The 12210-nt window shown below is 43.7% G+C and overlaps 1 long non-coding RNA gene across 1 annotated transcript; it reads left to right on the top strand.

Moving 5' to 3' along the window:
- Window positions 1–7746: 7746 nt before the first annotated feature.
- LOC143901987 (uncharacterized) lies at window positions 7747–10809 on the top strand. The gene is made up of 4 exons (XR_013258234.1): window positions 7747–8194; window positions 8294–8495; window positions 8611–10230; window positions 10383–10809. It is a non-coding gene; the product is annotated as an uncharacterized LOC143901987 (long non-coding RNA).
- Window positions 10810–12210: the final 1401 nt, after the last annotated feature.

A 12210-nucleotide genomic window follows, 5' to 3' on the forward strand; every position in this document is an offset into this window, starting at 1 on the left:
TGCTCGCTTCTGCGACCCCCGCGAGCCTTATTCCACGCTTTGTTCTCGTGGCCGATGTCCGGGTACCGTTTTTGCGGACCGTCACCGTAACTCCCGTCCGGATGCTCGGATTTCGACGGCGACCTGTTCCTCGGGTGTACCAGGTCCCTCTCATGGGGCAACGCGGGTTTTTCCCCGTGGATGACGTCTGGTTCGCTAACTCGTTACCTAGTGCTCGGATCGCGGCGCTCTTTGTTTCTGCCCCTATCTTACGACGCTGCAGCGTGGCACAAGTAGTTTTCTCGCGACCTCGCGGGTTGGTTTCTCCCGTAGCTTACCCCTGATGCGCTATCTCTTTGCCTAGTGCCCGGATTGCGGCGCTTTTCGTTCGATCCCCTATTTTGCGACGCTGTAATGCGGCACAGGTAGGTTTTAGTCACGCTCCTCGCTCAGTTTGATAGTTAGTGTCCGCGCGTCATTTTACGTTCGCGTTGCCGGAACTTGATTTTGATTGGCTATGCCTTATTCTCGGGTCCCCTCTTCGGTCGTTATCGCGGAGAACGCTTATTTACGGAGATCGTAGACGGTCCCCCATCTTAACCCCCTGTGGTCAGCTCTCGACGCCGTTCCCTCCCGGCTGACCCTTGTGGGATGGTGGTGCGTCAGGGGTGATTATCACACCGTTCAAGTGCCCGGTCGGCTAAACTTAATTCTAGGATTGCGTCGGATGGGATCGTTCGGACACACAAACAAACCACTCCAAATTCTTGTTAGTTAAACCACAAATCAAATAGAACTTGGACAGTGGTCCGGATCCGTCTCCCGTGTCGGGCCGTACCAGCTTTCTCTTTTCTTTCGACGTTTTTTCGATGTTTGCGCGTTCGCTGTCACGCGCGGTTCGCCTGCTGGGCTTCTCAAAGGTTTGCCTCGACTGTAAGTTTTACAAGTTTTTCCGCGCGCCTTCACTCGCGCTTGAGTGCCACGCCGCTCCGCCATGTTCGCTATGCGACGCCATCCGGGCGCCGCGACACGCCTCCGTGAGTCCTTTCCGCACCCCATGTCACTATCTCGTGTCGCGCAAATTTCCTTTCCCGGTTTGCACACATGGGTCGTCTCGGACCCCGGCCCCCTGGTTCCTCCATCTGGGGACAGCGCTGCCGTGGAGTGCCGCTGGTCGCCTGGTTCGTCCTTGGTGACGCCCCTGGTGACGCTCCGTCCGTTATCTCCCGCAGGAAGCTCGTGGTCTCTTACTTCCGGAGGGCATCGCGTGTCCGGGGTACCTCAGCCCCTGGCTGTCGGAGTGCGCCTCCGCCTGTGTGGGTGAACTTCGAGAGGACCTCCGAGCGTGCTCCGCTTTTCCGTAGGACATTATGTGTCTCCGCTATCTTCGCACCCCGTGGGTGCGCCGCGACACGGATCGAGTCTGGTTTTGGTTTGCGCCCCCTGTCACAACCCGATTGCTATTTCGCCCGCGTTGACTCGCTCGGCTCGCACGCCGGGGTCAATCCGGCACGGTTCCGTTATCTCGTGGGCCCTTTGTCGGTGCTCCGCGGCGTCCGGTCGTGTGTCCTCCGCGTGCGTCTCTCGTTATGCCCCGACCGTTATCTCGTTCTATCAGGCCTCTCCGACTCGCCTGCCGGGGTCAAGCTGCCCCTAATTCCCTTTATTATCGCGTCCCCGATCGCCTACGTGAAACGCCAGCCATAAGGGCTCTTCGGACTCGCCTGTCCGGTATCTTACACTAGGAACTGCGGGTGTTTGCCGATTCCATGGCCGTTGTTGCCTCCGGCGTGTCCCCGGCTCCGTGGCTGGGTGAACGGTTGCAAGGTTAGGTTGTAACCGAACGGTACTACAGGATGATGCGATTCGCGTGGATGTCCTATATATCAACGGTCGCCACTCGGTTTGACCTCGAATAACCGAGAAGGTAGGTATCTCTGAATTCTCGAATCGTCAATTTAACTAATTTTCCTTATTTGCAAGTTCCCGCCACGGATGGATTATCGCCGCCGCTGCCCAGTGTCGCCGCTGCCACCGCCGACCAGGATCAACGAGGGACTTCGATGGATCGACGCCGATGGACCAGGTAAGTGTGTAAGGTAAGTAGAATTGATAATTCTCGAAATATTTTATGCTATGACTCAACAATTTATTCAATAATCTCGATTCACACAGTTGGTTGTTGACAAATCTTCGTATTGCACAAGTTGCTGTTCACGGGTATTGCAGAGGCCAAGTGCCTTGTCGCTTTACGGCGCACAATGATTCGTTTGGCAATTGTATGCCATTCGCAATTGTAATTGCGACAGTTAACGCTTTACGCGGGCGTTCCCGGTTGTTTCGGATGTCACAAGAAGTAATACAACGCACCCGATTTACGCTCGCGAAGTTTAACGCGGCTACGATACTTATACGGCGTGTAATAGATCTTACTCGTTCGACGATCCCCGAGAGACTGCCTCGAGTCCCGCGTCTCGCTGTGGCTCCCCACCTTCGGAGTCTACCCCCACTCCGACCGTATTGCCGCTTTCTCTTTTGATAATTTTCCACGCTACGCCGTTACAATAGGTGTTTACCACTTTCGCCGCGACAGGTGTTCGCCAAATGTTCGCGGTGAAAATTTCCGCGCCCTTCGCCTTACGGATGACGCTCTCTCTCTTCCCCAGGGTGGTGGTTTTTCACCCTTTTTATCCCGCACGTTACCACGTCGCCGACCCGCGCGCACGTCGCCTTCCGGGTCACAATTACGGCATCCGGACTGACTTCTCAAAGAAGATGTCCGGGTCTACCGGGTGCTGTCCGCCGTCGACGGCAACCCCCTCTGACTCTGTTTGGGGACCTGGTAAGCCTGTTCCCGGGTTCGGTTCTCGGCGATGACCTCCGGTTACCGAGATTGCCAACGGTTATGTATCTCGGGTACCGCGCCCCGGATCTTGACCTTGACGCCGACCCTATCTGCACGCGTACCAGGTCTCCGTGAGTGGTCAGGGCCAATTTATTCTCGGCGATGCCCCGCGGTTGGGCGAAGTCACAAAACGGGTGACCAGCGAAAGAGCGACGCGATACGCTCACCGGATCGTGAGTTAGCGCGACAGGGTACCTAGGTGGTAGAACCGTGCACGCCGCGAGAAAAATAGCGACGCGGTCCAAACCGCGGAGTCACAAAACGGGTGACCAGCGAAAGAGCGACGCGATACGCTCAACGGATCGTGAGTTAGCGCGACAGGGTACCTAGGTGGTAGAACCGTGCATGCCGCGGAAATAATAGCGACGCGGTCCGAACCGCGGAGTCACGAAAGGGGTGACCAGCAAAAGAACGACGCGATAAGGTCACCAGGTCGTGAGTTAGCGCGACAGGGTATCTAGGTGATAGAGCCATGCTTACCGCGGGAGAATTAGCGACGTGATCCAAACCGCGAGGGCGAAAAATAGAGGACCGGCCAAAGAGCGACGCGATACGGCCACCAGGAGGCCAGATAGATAACCAAGCGTCATCCGCTGGGAAAACCCAGCGGGTCACATCCAGCGGGACCTGGGACACTCGAGGAACAGGTCGCCGCCAAAATCCGATTACCCGGACGCGAGATACGGCGACATGTCGCACAAACTCGGTACCCGGACGACCCGGACGTCGTCCACGGGGACTGAGTCCGGAATCGCGTTAGTAGGGACTGTGAGAGCGAGACCCGAGGGTCGCCGTCAACGACGGACGTCGCAATGGCGACCTAGACATTTTTCTCGAGAAATCGACCCCGGGTCGCCTAAAGTGACGTAGGAGAAGACGTGCGCACGGGTCGGCGTCGTCGTAGGTTAAAAATTACGAGTGGTGGAAAACCACTATACGGGGATCGATTCAGGGCATCGAGTACATGGTACTATCAGTGGAAATTTCCACCGCGCACATCTGGTACAGTCAGAAGTTGTCAACACCTATTGTAACTGCGTAGCGGCAAACATCTGGCGCACACCTGGCGATCCGAAAGTCGTAAACATTGTTAACGCGGAGAACGGAAAATTACCGCGAGGAGAAAGCGGCCGAGACCCCATGGTGGGGGTACCTTGCCGTAGGTAGGGAGCCCGAGAGAAAAATATTCCTCGAGGCAGTCTGTCGTGGGCGCTCGTAGGTATAACTTCTTTCTCACGCGTATATCTCGGAGTATCATTCGAATTATCGCGATTACATACCGAATTACGAACTTAACGTACCACAGCGTCCGAAACAAACGGCAACGCCCGCGAAACGCGTTACTCGTCGCCGATACGAAAGGCGAAAGGTTTTGACGTACCGTAAACGAAAACTTCGCACTTTGCGAGACGTGCGACCGCCATCTTGTGCGGGAACAACAATTGTGAACAACCATCTATGTGAAACGACAATCATGAATAAATGGAAGAATCATTTGTGATAATAAATACGTAGTTATTGATTTCTTACATCGGCGATGGTGATGAGGACCGTGTAGCAAAAACCTGAAAATAAAAGAGAATTAATTAGTTATTCGAACTTTTGATGTTTGGACTTAGCCGATCAAGCGGGTGTCGCGCCATCTTGGCTCCACGTTGACACAGCCTGATGATTGATAGCGCATATCCGAGGGGAGGCGACGCAGATGAAGACCCCGTGGCGGGAATCTAAAAAATAGAAAGGATTAGAGAAATATTGGGCACGTACTTACCTAATCAAGCGGGTGTCGCTCAATCTCCGAACCTGGGCGACTTTGGGAAGCGATTGATATCAAGTCCCTGATAACAGGCGATGGTGAAGAGGACCCCGTGGCGGGATTCTGAAAATTGAATTATTTAAACAAATTGAGGAACCATATCGTCGTTCACGTCAAAGATACTTACCTTTTCGGTAGAAATAGGGCAAACCGAGTGGCGACCGTTGACTTATGGGACAAAATAGCGTCTCTCGTAGCCCGATTATGTATCGTTCGGTTACAAATTATCCGACGATCTACGAGAGACTGCCTCGAGTCGCTCGTCTCTCTGTGGCTCCCCACTATCGCTCGCGCCGCTCGCGGCCCCCACCACGCGGTCTTACTTCGTCGCGGTATTAGGCCGTACCATTGTTTTCCCTTCCACGATCACGCTGTTTTCGCATGCGGGTGTTCTAGACTATTCCCGTGGAAATTTCCGATGCTATCGCGTTCTAGAAGCTTCGCCGCCCTGGTGCCTGTGCACCAGGTTTTCATCTCCGGCGGTTTTTGTCCGCTGTCGACGCCGACCTATGCGCACGTCCTAATTAACCTTAACTTACTCGATTTCGGGCGTTCTCCCCATAGACGATGTCCGGGTGCATCGCACCCCGGCCGCCAATGACCCCGACCCCCTCTGATCACTTCTGGTGGCCGATTGAATCCATTTCCACGCCCTTTCCCAGGAGATGACGTTTGGATAGGGAGATCCCAGGACGTCACCGTAACTTCCCTCTGGGTGGCCGGATCTTGTCGCCGATCGATCCTGACGATGTACCAGGTTCCCCTGGTGTGTCAGGGATGGTCGTTTCCAGGCGATGATGTCCAGGAAGCCGTATCGCGGACTGTCGCCGGATCTCGCCTCCACGTCACCCGGTCATGTCGTAGACCTACCCTGGCTGCTCGCGAGGACTCGCCAGTTTGTCGGGGGTATGTTTTTCGCACGGTTCCCTAACTCCTAAACGGTTAGTCGAACACCGTCGCTGACCTCTCCTGATTTTGGACTTAGACTCCCGCGTGAGTCAGGAATGATGTTCGCGTGTGTCTCGCTAACTTGTAAACTTTTAGTCGGACGCCGCCGCTGACCTACTCTGATTTCGTACTTAGACTCCGGCGTGAGTCAGGAATGATTTTCGCGTGTGTCTCGCTAACTCGTACAATTTCCGTCGGACATCGCCGCGGATTGTTTCTGTCCTTATGTCCTGACTCTCACATGAGTCAGGGATGATTTTCTCGCGTGTCTCGCTGACTCGTAAACGATTAGTCGGACATGACTGCTGACCGGCCTCGGTCTCTTCTCGCGTCTCAGACGTAAGTCAGGGCTAGTCTTTTCGCGTGTCCTCTCAACTCGCGAACGGTTAGTCGGATCGCTCCGTTGAGCCTCTCTGCTGCTATCTCGCGCGCTTCGGGAGGAAGTCAGGGATACCTCTTTTGGTCGTTCGATCTTTGTTTCATGCTTTCGCGTACCCGACACACGGTCATTGCGCCGGGTCAGCTCTTCTGAAGATTATGTGTGGCTCTAGCCGCTGTCATGCGCTTTCTACGCCGATCCACGCATGTGAAAAACAAAACTAATCGATCTTGAAGCTCGAACCTTCAAAGAAAATAAACGAAAAAATTTGATCGGCAGAAAAAGTTTACCTATTCTAATTGAGCCGGTGCTCAACGATCTTTATCGCCCTACTTAAATCTATCTTATTAACTAAGAATACGCGGGTGCGCTGAATGAGATCGCAAACACGAGGGCCTAGCCCTCTCCATCCTCAGAACGCCTTTTTCCTACCATGTTCTGTGGTGCTGCTCGCTCTGTGTGGCTCAGTTGCGTGCGGGATGCATACGCCTGCAAGGTCAGGTCTGAGCCGACCGCGCACGGCGCAAGCGCGAGCCCGAAGTGGGAGGAAACGAGGTTCTTTCCTCGTGAACCTTTGCACCTTGTGTGCACATCGTTAGATGGTCTTTTTTTACCGAACCGTCGTCGGGTCCATTCGCGTATCCGAGTGATCCGTGAATATTTGGACATCCGACGAGTAGGGTAAGTATCCGGCCGCGACCGTTATCCGCAGGTTTAATTACAAGCTTATTAACATCCGGAAGTGAATATTTTTCGGAAATATATCGTTTTTTATACGAAAATTGCGAGTGAAGAGAGATGATGCAATCGGGGCGTTACCCATTGTAATCATGTACATTTTTCTACATTAACAAAATTAAAAAATAACTGTTATTTCCTTTAAAATAATTAATTATTTAATAATGATATTCAACACACACATGCAGACTGTACTTAGCAATGCAAATGGAAGCAAGATAAACTCATTGTTATATTATATATAATCTTAACGCTATAATTATAAATATATATAATATTATAATGCACTTTTTTTAGCATATGCTAAAAAAAAAGGATTATTATTCTTCATATTTTTTGTCTTTTTTTAGAGAGACAATATGACAACCCACAATAAATCTTTATATTGCGAGAGTTGTAGTCGATATCCCCATGTTGGCACAGTATCCGTAGAAGAGGATAGTGTTGACTTCATCTATCAATTTGTGAAGAAAAGATTTGTTGCTGTGGACCACAGGAGTCTTAGCATATTCTATACTGCCCCTAACATAATTGGGCCACCCAAATTTCAAAATTACGGACAACCATTTTATTTACCAATTCCTTTTTTTTATTTCGAAGTACGTGTATTTTCTGGTACTACCTATCTCTGTTATAGTCCTGTACAAAGTAATCGCTATATATTATATGTTACTAGATTTTCTACTATTTGACAATTTTGATTTTCTAATATAAAGGACAAAGTATAGTACTGGTGTTTCAATATCTCCGCGGCAAAACGAAAGTTTCACGAGACCCATTATTAATAACTTCGATTATGATGCGACAACTAGATATATTGGTATGTAATATTTAAATCGATAAATAAGATATTGTTAAGGAAGATACGTTTTTTTGCTGAGAAAAGATTAAATATAAGAGAGAGAGAGAGAGAGAGAGAGAGAGAGAGAGAGAGAGAGAGAGAGAGAGAGAGTATTTTCTATTTAAAGATATCAAGTTTCATGAAGCTGTATATCCAATCAGAGTCTGTATATATTTACGAAATATGTAATCCTGGAAGCGTAATTCAAATTTCGGCTCAAAATTTCAATAATCACTGGATTCAGTTGTGGGATGAATCGTCTCAGATTGTACCCGCGAAATCGAGATTATTTTCTCCACCGTTGTCGCATCCGTGTAACTTTAAAACCAAAATGCTCAAATTAGTATTTAAGGACAGTTCGCAGACCTCTTACACAAAGCTAGATGCTGTGATGCTCATCGGTACATCAGAATTGATCCTACCTAGAAATCCTAACGAGAGTTTAAGTAATCTGTTAAAAAGAATTAACAGCATGTATTCTCCACACCACGACGATGTTCATAATTTAACAACAGATTTAAAAAGTGCACACTTGGATATAGTTCATCTGCAACAGAATTTTTCCAAATACTGTGTTAATTGTAAAAGGTATTATTATCATCAACATTAAATAATATTTGAATTCATTTTTTCTGTTAATAATAAAAATTAATTTAAAAATTAATTTGTTCCGATAATATTTTGCAGCGACATAGGAAGGGTTTTTTAAAAGAATAATTTGAAGCACAAAAAAGTATCTCAGGAGAAAACCCCTGGTTGTGAGCAACCTCTTGATCAGAGATGTCCGCATCGTATTTTATTGAAAAGTAATTCGAATTGTGCCAAGAGTATGAAACTCTCATTGGATGAATCCAAGAAGCTATCACGTTGCAGTTTATCTGCACTTCCTGTAAAGTATTCTAAGAAGTCTATTTCTCATCACAATATTTATTACAATGACATTTTGTACTTTGAGTATTAAAGTATTTATTTTGTATTATATTAATTATATTTTATCTTTACAGAATGAAATACTACTAAAAATATTTAAATACTTAGATGTGGTAACATTATGCCGCATGAATGAAGTAAATAATAGGCGCTTTGATATTTTAACACGGAATCCTCTACTCTATACACGTTTGAACATGAGATGGATTAAATCTGACAAAAAATATTTGTGCAAATTATTTTGTTACTTTACGCCTAGATGTAAATATTTGCAACAATTAGATTTTACAGGATCCAACTTTGATGTTAATGATTTCGTAAACTTTCTTGATAATTGCGGCAGGCGTTTAACGCATTTAAGATTAAGTGTCTGCAACAATGGCGAATGTTTAAGAAGGCTCTTACCTCGATCATAAAACGACAGATCTTTATGAAATTAAATTATGTTGTAAAGTGAACCACAATGAACCGATGCCCAAAACTTTAGCATAGGTTGACGATAAAAATTTTAAAAATATCAGTATTGAAATTCGCATTTTTAACACAGGGCATATGGTAAACACTAAAATTTTTACCGGAAGTGATGTATTTTTTTGGCAAGTTTGCGAGCCAGGTAAACAAAGAACTAAAAAATTGTAGTTAAAATAATAATCTTTCTAATGATAAGAAGATAACTTGGTGTTGACAATGAGTTATAAAAGATATTGTAGTTTTAATATGACGTACGACAGGTTAGGCGAATGATCTTCCGAGTGTCAAAATCGCGCGAAGTTTCTAACCTCACTTGCACATGTCTTTTCTCTGCGCTGTATGGTAGCGGCATAATTATTCTCTCGCGCATTGACAACCTTTATTTTCGAAAATTTTCCTTTCATTTTCCCTCTCAGCATTCTCACGTTATATCTTTCTTTTAGCTCCATCTCTTCACCGCATCAATCGCTACAACGCTACACGGCTACACCTCGGCTACACCTCACTTAGCTGATGCAGACTGCTGCAGACGACGTTGTAACACGCTTATTCTGCTCTTTAGCACTGACGTAGTCAACTGACTTATTGTATAAATTTTAATATTTACACTAATAGAACACATAACTTACTCTTACACTATGTAAAAATCATTATTTATTTTTTTATTTAATTTTCCAATAATTTTATAACCAATTATTAATGATAATTTTTCGGTTGCTACATTGATTAGAGCAGCCGGGTAAAAGCCTCCTTAAATCCTGTCCTACTTAAAACTTCAGAGACATGCAATTTGAAAGGTATATGCATATAGTATATGTATATAATTGTCAAGATTATTGGTAAATTAACAATATTAGAAATAACAGTATTAGAAATAACAATTTCTAATACAAATTTTTCTTAGAATTGGATCTTTGTAAGTGATTCTGGCATAGACGACGAAGGATTTTCGTATCTCGAAGGGCTAAATCATTTGGAACACTTAAATCTTTCTTATACTGGTATAACAACCGAACGTTTTTGCACTCTTTGCAAAATACTGCAAAATAATCAACGGATTCGTCAGTTATTGGCAGACTTTATAGACGATGCAGTTCTAATAGAGTTGGAAAATTCGTGTCATGACTTGGAAGTCATAGATTCATTCCTGTACGGACGTCGTCTTACATCTGAGGGTATTAATCCTCTCGCTGTAAAAATTTACAAAAAGTGAAACTTGATCTGTAAGTGTGTGTGCTACATTATTTTTTTAAACACACATTATTGTATTCTTTATTAAAATTTGTTTGCTTCTTTTGCGAGCATCTTGAAAAAATTACATAAATTTTTTCTTTGCAATTAAAGTACTGTACTAATTACATCATTTTTGTTACAGATACAAATACCCAGCTAATGATGAAAGGTTATTTAGATTACTTTCCTCTTATCAAAATTTGCAAGAAGTTCTTTTGTTCGATGGTGTCCTCACTGATCACCAGTTGGAATTACTAGCGCAGTGCAAAAACTTGAAAAAATTATGTTTTTATTCTGTGAAACTTGATATACCTGATAATTGTTCCGTTATTTTGAAACAATGTCCTAAACTGCAGAAGATTTTTTTCATACTCTGTAATATAAATCAATTGGTTGATCAATGGAAGGAAAGATATCCGCACGTGTCCGTCTATACATTCTGCAAATAATTGAAATAGTTTTTGTTTGATAGTTTAGGACAAATCAATTTACTTTTTATATGTTTACTTACAAATTTACTTTGTAAAAATTATCTGATAAATTAGGTTTAAAATACGTTAATGTTTAATAAAAACTGTTCGAGAACGAGCTCGATCGTCTATTTGTTTTTCGTTTCATTGCGCAAACGAAGCTTCGAGAAGCTTACTTCTCGCGTGATCGTCGCATTAGTCCGAGAGCCCACCGCAAAAATTTGGGTCCATCGCTTTTATGGATAAATTTACTTGCAAAAGGTAGTTTATAAGTCGTATTATCATAAACGATTGTCAGCCAAACTCGTACCCCCTGCGTTATGAGCAATAAAAATTTATTAACAAGTGGATTTCTAAGCGATTTGGGTCCATTGCTTTTATGGACGAAACTTGTTTCATTCGAAAGGGCATCAAATTCCCTTTCAAAAAATACCCGGCTGATTTGCCCTGGCCCCTGCAAAACCCAGGCTGATCATGATTTTTGACTCAACGCGCGAGTCAGATCGAGCGTGGCGTCTGAAATGCGCGCCGTAAACAAGGACAGAGCGTCACGCTTTTATTTATACTTTGGATACTATCTAATATCATAAATTTTTAAAGATCATAATTGTTGTTATTGTTATTATTTAACGTTTATGATATTATAATATTGTGTAGGGATTAAGAATATTTTTGATTTTTTTTATCATTCATATTTATTATATTTTATATGTTAATTATATACTTTTATCATTTATCATAGTTAAAAATATCATATTTCCAGATAAAAAGTATGGAACTGTCAGAGAACGTAATGTAAATTGGAATTTTGTCGAATATTTCCAAGTTTTTTACATTTTTTTATAATTAATTGAATTTTAACAAAATCATAGCAAATACTACACGGAAAAAAATAAACTGTAAAAAATCGTCAGAAATATGATGACTATTTACAGTTTATTATGTAACTCGGCCACGGGTAATGATAAACTCGTAATTTTTCAATAAAATAAATGAGATACTACTAACACGTCAAATGAATTTTTGATATGCACATCAATGCTTTTTACAGTATATAATAATATTAATATATATTCAAACAGTAAGATTAGGTTCATACATCAATTTATAATAAAAATTCAGTAAAATGACTAAATTACAGTGTTAAACAGTATCTTTTATTGATAATTTTATTATTTTTTACATATCATTTTTTCCGTGTAGTATTTGCTATGATTTTGTTAAAATCCAATTAATTATAAAAAAATGTGAAAAACTTGGAAATATTCGACAAAATTCCAATTTACATTACGTTCTCTGACAGTTCCATATTTTTTATCTGGAAATATAATATTTTTAACTATGATAAATGATAAAAGTATATAATTAACATATAAAATATAATAATATGAATAATAAAGAAAATCAAAAATATTCTTAATCCCTACACAATATTATAATATCATAAACGTTAAATAATAACAATAACAACAATTATGATCTTTAAAAATTTATGATATT

Source organism: Temnothorax americanus, unplaced genomic scaffold, assembly GCF_048541705.1.
Source record: "Temnothorax americanus isolate GAGA-0224 unplaced genomic scaffold, ASM4854170v1 Scaffold37, whole genome shotgun sequence".
Classification (NCBI taxonomy): Eukaryota; Metazoa; Arthropoda; class Insecta; order Hymenoptera; family Formicidae; genus Temnothorax; species Temnothorax americanus.